The sequence below is a fragment of the Anastrepha ludens genome, chromosome 3 (genome assembly GCF_028408465.1).
Source record: "Anastrepha ludens isolate Willacy chromosome 3, idAnaLude1.1, whole genome shotgun sequence".
Lineage (NCBI taxonomy): Eukaryota > Metazoa > Arthropoda > Insecta > Diptera > Tephritidae > Anastrepha > Anastrepha ludens.
In genome coordinates, this window is record NC_071499.1 from 47562981 (window position 1) to 47570827 (window position 7847).

Below are 7847 nucleotides of genomic sequence, written 5' to 3' on the forward strand. Positions count from 1 at the left end.
CACTTCTGTTAGGTGTTTGGCCGAGCTCCTCCTCCTATTTGTGGTGTGCGTCTTGATGTTGTTCCACAATTTGAGGGACAGTTTCAAGCCGACTCCGAACGGCAGATATTTTTATGAGGAGCTTTTTCATGGCAGAAATACACTCGGAGGTTTGCCATTGCCTGCCGAGGGGCGACCGCTATTAGAAAAATGTTTTTATTAATTTTGCTTTCACCGAGATTCGAACCAACGACCTCTCTGTGAATTCCGAATGGTAATCACGAACCAACCCATTCGGCTACGGCGGCCGCCGTAGGCTTTACACCTTTACAACGATCATTTTGCTTTGGGTCGATTTTAGACTGCGTTTTTATACCGTTAAATTCTTGACTATACTTGTGACTTAGCTTGCATGCATAACAAAAGTGAATGTCAGCTGACGCACCCGCGGTGGGTGTGATTGTGGGATGCTGCGAAACGTGTCGAAAAAAAATTTTAACAACTCATTTAATACCGGCTGAAATTTGTATCATGTATTGTTGACATTTAGTAGAATAAAAAAAAAATAGTCAGCTGCAGCGTAGAGGGGGGAAAATACGTCAGCTGAACGCAATGAAACATTCTTGATTCGGCTGATGGTCTTCCGACCGCTAAAAAACGCAGCTGACCATCATTATTATATTTTCATATGTGTCCAAAATTATGTAAAAAAATTTCAATAGGCATAAAGTAGTTTTACTTTTTAATTTATTTTACAAGGTCGCCTGTTCAGCTGACGTATTTTCCCCCCTCTACGCTGCAGCTGACTATTTTTTTTTTATTCTACTAAATATCAACAATACATAAAAAAAATTTCAGCCGGTATTAAATGAGTTGTTAAAATTTTTTTTCGACACGTTTCGCAGCATCCCACGGACCCACCGCTACTGGACCAGGTGATGGTTGGTTTCGTCATCCATTGGATGGCGTCTGGCTTCAGTATTAAAACCAGTCGGCATGAAGTGATGAGGTCAAAATGACCCCTGGCTCTTGGACCATAAGGTTTGCTGAAGGTAGGTCCGTCAGTCACATCGTTTTTGCTGCTTTGTCTGTTGCTGCTTGATCTCAGCTTGGAAGACGTTACACCAGTCAGTGTCTCTATGTAATGGCGTAAAATTTATAACTCTATTGGACGGCTGCTGGGATACCAAAATACAAGGAATGGCGCGCAGAAAGGTCAAAAGAGATTTCTTTCACTCAAAATTATTCTTTTATTTAGTGGGGTAGTTACAATAAAAAAAAAAAAAAACATTGGATGAGTTATATAAACTTTAGTATAATCGCCTTTCTGAAATATTTTCTAATCTTTTCTGTAGTAAATTATCTTCTTGTACTCCCATTGCTTGTCACTAAATTGTTCTGAGATGAGCTTTCAGTATTTGATTTGATACCTCGGATAAACATCTTATTGTGTTCTCCTTCAATCATTGAATTTCCACAGAGTAACTGTCCTCTTCTTGATGGGAGGAATAATCGATATTGACTTTACTAATATATATTAAGAAACTATACAAATAGCGAAATAACTTGAGAGGTTTAACCAGTATTGAAATTTTAAAAATCGAATTTTCTTGGCTTTCATTTTTTTGAGATCTGGTGGATTTATATCTTTTAATATTTACCCCCTACTCCATTTGTGGAACAACATCAGGACGCACACCTCATATAGAAGAGCTCGGCTAAACACCTAACAGAAGTGTATGTGCCAATTACTTAAAGGAAAAAAATTACTCTTAGATACTTCATACTTCGATACTTCATAGTTATGTTGCCTTGCCACCGACTTTCATAATTTTGACAGTTTGGAAAGCACTGGAAAATTCACTATCTCACGACCTGGAAAATTTACTATCTTGTGCCAAAAGTTTTAGCAAAATCAGAGCAAAATTGAGGGAGTAATAGCACTTTAATCGATGGAAATCATAGACATCCAGGGAAAATCGAAATTATGGAATGCTTTCGCTACTTCTTAGTTTTGTTGGCTTACCACCGATTTTAAGTAAAATAATACCCGTACGCTACCATGTCTGAGTTCGGTACACCAGCGAAGCTCATACGGCTTTGCAGAATGACGTTGAGCAACACAACCATCTCTGTCAAGGTAGGAAATAACCTCTCCGGTCAAGATTTCAGACAAGGCGATCCACTGTCATGCAACTTCTCCAACTTCGTGATGGAAGGGGTGCTCCGAAAAGCAGGTGTTCATAGTAATGGCACTATTTTCTACGAATGTGCCCAGTACGCCGATGACGTTGACATTATCGGCCGAGATGTCACGGCTGCGTTTTCTGCTATCGAGAAGGAATCATCACGAGTGGGTCTGGCGGTGAACGAGCGTAAAACGAAGTATGTATATGCTGTCTACAACGCGAAACACACGACGTGTAGGAACGCGCTTCATTGCGGACAACTATACCTTCGAAGTTGTGCCAGAATTTATTTATCTTGACACCGCCGTTAACAGCAACAACGATACCAGCCTGGAGATCAAACGGAGAATCACTTTTGCTAATAGGTGTTACTATGGGCTAAGAAGCAATTGAGTAGTCGAGCCCTCTCTCGCATGACCAAACTGACACTTTACAAGACGCTCATCATACTCGTGTTGCTTTATGGCGCAGAGGCATGGGTAGTATCACAAAGCGATGCAGCCGCTCTTGGGGTGTTCGAGAGAAAAGTTCTTCGTGAGATCTTCGATCCTGTGCGTGTGAGGTCGGCCCTAACTCGGTAACGGGTTGTTATGGCCACCTAAGTAAGTAAGTAAGTAAGGTAAAGTAAATACTCTTATGAGAATTAGATAAAAAAGGTTTGGGATGCATTAAAATTCGTTATCCTTTAATATAAAACCCTAGTAAAGTTTTTCGGTGGGTCATTACAATCCATTAAAGGTAATGATGTAGGGCGACTGGGGCATATCGTAGGATTCCAATAGGGACGAACGGGGTAAAAATGTCATACTCAAAGGTTTAAGGGGGAAAAATGTGAAATAAATAATTCAATTTTGAATTTTGGCAGAACTCTCTCAGTGCGATTCCCACCGTACGGAAAACTTTCGGAACGAGATTCTCGAAACTGCATTTTTCAAATTTGTTGGTATTCTAACTCATAAGAAATCTTGACCGATTGGCTCGAAATTTTAATTATACACTCGTAATTTTATTCTGTATGGTATGTTATATTTCGGATATTTTTTTTTCCAAATATAAGGCACCCATGTTGAAAATATTTTTATCTTAAAATAAAATGTTTTCGAAAAACTAATTATTTTGGGCATTACATTTCATGCTTCGCCAATTTTTAGCCTGATTTTAGCATCGACCGCATCGCAATTCGGGTAAGGCTAACCCACCTAGTGCTTCCTATATCGCATATGGAGAGCCAATATCAAAATATTATATAACTGTATGCAACCATGTAAATATCTGTGAGTTGGTTAAAAAATTAAGGATTATTATAATTACAAATTGATGAGAGCGAATTAATAACATTTTTCCTTAATCCTCCACAGATATTTCGTAATTAAACTTTAATGAACCTCGCTTATGTCAGGTTAAAAATGTGTAATTTTGAACAAACAGCGCTTGTGGCACGCATCTAACCAATAATGTTCACGAAATTTCCCTTCCTACCTCTCCACACAAGCACATAATTCAAATCAAAGCATACTTTGTGGCGCTTATTTCTGCACAATTGTTGCTCAACTCACCTGCAGTGCAAGCGCATGTTTGGCAAATAAATTCAATTATAATCCCAGGTAATTGCAGCGGGTTAAGCGAATAGTTGCAACAAATGAGCGGCAAATGACGGGAAAAGTGGTAAAAAGTTTATCCGCATACGGGGTGGTGCGAAAAGTTTTGTAACGTATTTTTGAGTAAAGTTAAAACATATTTTTTAATAATTTTAATGAAATATTATAAAGAAGCATCGGTAGTTTAGCGGAAGTGCACTAGCCTGCCATCCCAGAGGGTGTGGGTACTTTCCCTGTTTCTTAAAAAAAAAATCAAAGAACTCATTCCTCAACCCCATCAACTTTATCCTTTCAATCCTTACTCTCGCACAAAATTCAGCGCATTAATTGTATTGCGGCTGCTAAAACAAGAAAAACACCAAGAAACACAGACACAGTTACGTATTGCATCAGTGGCGCCAGCAAGAGGAAGCGGGCAATCGCGGTAATAGCGCAGACACACCAAATTTAGTGAAGTCCTCAACCATCTGTTTGATCCTTCTGCCAGAAAAATGTGACACATAGATGGCGCTTCAAGTATTCACTAAAGTCAATAAATTTGAAAAAATGTTCAGAATTCAATTGGACGACAAGGTAAACTTTAGCACACCTGAATTTGAAAGGAGACACCAAGAGTGTACCCTGCACTGGTATACAGATGGCTTAGGCGCAGGAGTATATCTGGCGCTAGAACCAAGCGATCTAGTTTTCCAAGCATCTTCCAAGCGGGGGTGTATGCCATCTATCTATCCATGAGCAGAGATCAATTTAGACAGCAATCTTCGGAATAAGCGAATTTTTCATTCTAAGCGACAGTCAAGCGGCACTCAAGGTATTGACACCCTGTGAGGTGACGTGCTCACTGATCCTTAAGTGTGTCGAGAAACTGAATTTATTACGAACGCGCAATCGCATCCGGCTATATTGGATAAAGGATTATAATGGGGAACGAAGTAGCGGAAGCATTGGTAAGAGAGGCTGCGGCTTCGTTACTAATAGCGCTAGAGCCCAACCTTGCTAAGTGGCAACACACTATCAAGGAAAAGCTTAGGAGTAAAAAGCTAGACTAAGAAAGGTTGGATGCCACCAAATTATGGAGAGTTGCAACGTAAAAACTTAACTTCCCTAAGGCTAAACTGAGAGTGCTCAACGGCATTTTCACAGGTCATTGCGGTTTGCGCAGTCATCTGCACAGGGTTGAGATATGGTCCACTGAGTATTGTCGTTTCTGCGACTAAATACTCTAAATGCACCCGGAGACTCCAATACACTTCTTCTCACCCAGCTATATCGTTGTTTTATAAAGGAACTGGGTTAGGATAAGGTACTGTGATGAGTAGAGTGCACAAAAGAGTATGAGCTCAAAGTGCAAACCTCAAACCAAATCTATCTGCCAAACCCTTTAGCGACCTTCGCCCAAATGACACAATTTAAATCCTTTTTACGCATTATAAAAAAAATGCCAAACGAAAAATGTTCACCTGAGAAGAAGGTTTGGAGCTTTTTCTCTGTGGGTTTAATTCTTTTATCCTGAGTTGGAAGCATTCTACACTCAAATAATTAATCGGAAATTGCTGCTGTTGCTGTCCAAAATACGGCAAAAGATGATACTTAGCTGCTTTCTAATTTTTTTTCTTTTCCTGTTCACTCCACTCGGAAGCATAGCGCATCGTCAAGATACAGTCTTGCGTTGGTTTCGTTAATCAATTTGATTTCTGACAGGGTAGCTGATTAGCCTGCCGCTACCAGTCCTAAGTAGTGGAAATGCCCACCTGTCGTTGCTTACGAACAACGCCTTCTTACTACTACTTGTCATCCCTTGGTAGCTGGACAAATGGGAGCTGCATACTCAGCAATTTCATGTTTGTGATGACATCACTTTTCTTTTACCGAAACCTTCCCAAGTAACTGGAATAACTAATAGCCAAATAATTGCTAAGCACCTAAGATCGGTGTCAGCTCGAGCATGACCTACATCACATCTTTAGAGCAGGTCCGCATTCCACCCGTGATGCGCACGCATGCTCAGCGCTGAAGCTCGATAGCCAAGCGAGCGCACCATATGTTATTAGTGACCTTATTCTCACGATGTTCATCCATCTCAGGATTCTTTAGCTACAGCCTAGACGTTTGCAGATCATGAGAACTTTTGTTGCTTTAGGTAGGGTAGCGTCAGCATGTCTTTTCTACTTAAACTTGGCATCATGGACGAGGCCGAGATACTTCACTTTTCCGATTAAACTAATAGCAACCCCGTCCATGCTGATCTTCCTAATTCGTGGTAAGACTTGTTTCCTGGCTGTTTTGGACGGGTTTATATATATATGTAATTGGCGCGTACACCCTTTTTGGGTGTTTGGCCGAGCTCCTCCTCCTATTTGTGGTGTGCGTCTTGATGTTGTTCCACAAATGGAGGGACCTACAGTTTCAAGCCGACTCCGAATGGCAAATATTTTTATGAAGAGTTTTTTCATGGAAAAATACGCTCGGAGGTTTGCCATTGCCTGCCAAGGGGCGACCGCTATTAGAAAAAACTTTTTTTTCATTTTTGATATTTCACCGAGATTCGAACCGACGTTCTCTCTCTGAATCCCGAATGGTAGTCACGCACCAACCCATTGGGCTACGGCGGCTGCCAAAGCACGGCTCTGGCACACCAAATTTAGTGAAGTCCTCAACCAAATGTGTGATCCTTCTGCCAGAAAAATGTGACACATAGATGGCGCTTCAAGTAGTAAGAAGGCGTTGTTCCTAAGCAACGACAGGTGGGCATTCCCACTACTTAGGACTGGTAGCGGCAGGCTAATCACCTGTCAGAAGGCAAAACAGATTAACGAAACCAACGCAAGACTGAGTCTTCACGATGCGCTATGTTTCCGAGTGGAGTGAAAAAGGAAAAGAAAAAAAATTAGAAAGCAGCTAAGTATCATCTTTTGCCGTATTTTGGATAGCACCAATTATTACAACACTGCGCAGCAATTTCGCAATTAATTATCTGAGTGCGGAATGCTTTCAACTCAGGATAAAAGAATTATACCCCCAGAGAAAAACCTCCAAATTTTTTTGCTGTCTCAGATGAAAATTTTTTGTATGACCATTTTTTTATGCGTAAAAAGGATTTAAATTGTGTCATTCGGGCGAAGATCGCTAGAGGGTTAGAGGTTTAGATAGATTTGACTTAAGATTTGCACTTCGAGCTCATACTCTTTTGTGCACTCTACTCATCACAGTACCTTATCCTAACCCAGTTCCTTTATAAAACAACGATATAGCTGGGTGAGAAGAAGTGTATTGGAGTCTCCGGGTGCATTTAGAGTATTTAGTCGCAGAAACGACAATACTCAGTGGACCATATCTCAACCCTGTGCAGATGACTGCGCAAACCGCAATGACCTGCGAGAATGCCGCTGAGCACTATCAGCTTAGCCTAAGGGAGGGTAAGCATTTTGCCTTGCATGACCCCATAATTTAGTGGCATGCAACCTTTCTTAGCCTAGCTTTTTACTCCTAAGCTTTTTCTTGATAGTGTGTTGTCTGTTCGCAAGGAAGGGCTCTGACGCTATTAGTAACAAAGCCGGAGCCTCTCTTGCCAATGCTTCCGCTTCTTCGTTCCCCATTATAACCCTTTATCCAAATTAGCCGGATACGATTGCGCGTTTTTAACAAATTCAGTTTCTCGATACACTCAAGGATCAGTGAGAATGTCACCTCACAGGGTGTCAATACCTTGAGTGCCGCGTGACTGTCGCTTAGAATGAAAAATTCGCTTATTCCGAAGATTGTTGTCTAAATTGATCTCTGCTCATTGATATGTAGATAGATGGCATACACCTCCGCTTGGAAGATACTTGGAAAAGTAGCTATCGGTACAGAACGCTTGGCTGTGCGGTCATACTTGTACATTACAGCGCCTAAGCCATCTGTATACCAGTGCAGGGTACACTCTTGGTGTCTCCTTTCAAATTCAGGTGTACTCCAGTTTACCTTGTTCGTCCGGGAACGAAAAACCCCACTTGCTCCAATCGAGACCAAATGTATGACCGACCCCCACTAACTTTGGACGGCCGATCCACCCATGCCATTGGCAAACCCCCAAACTAAA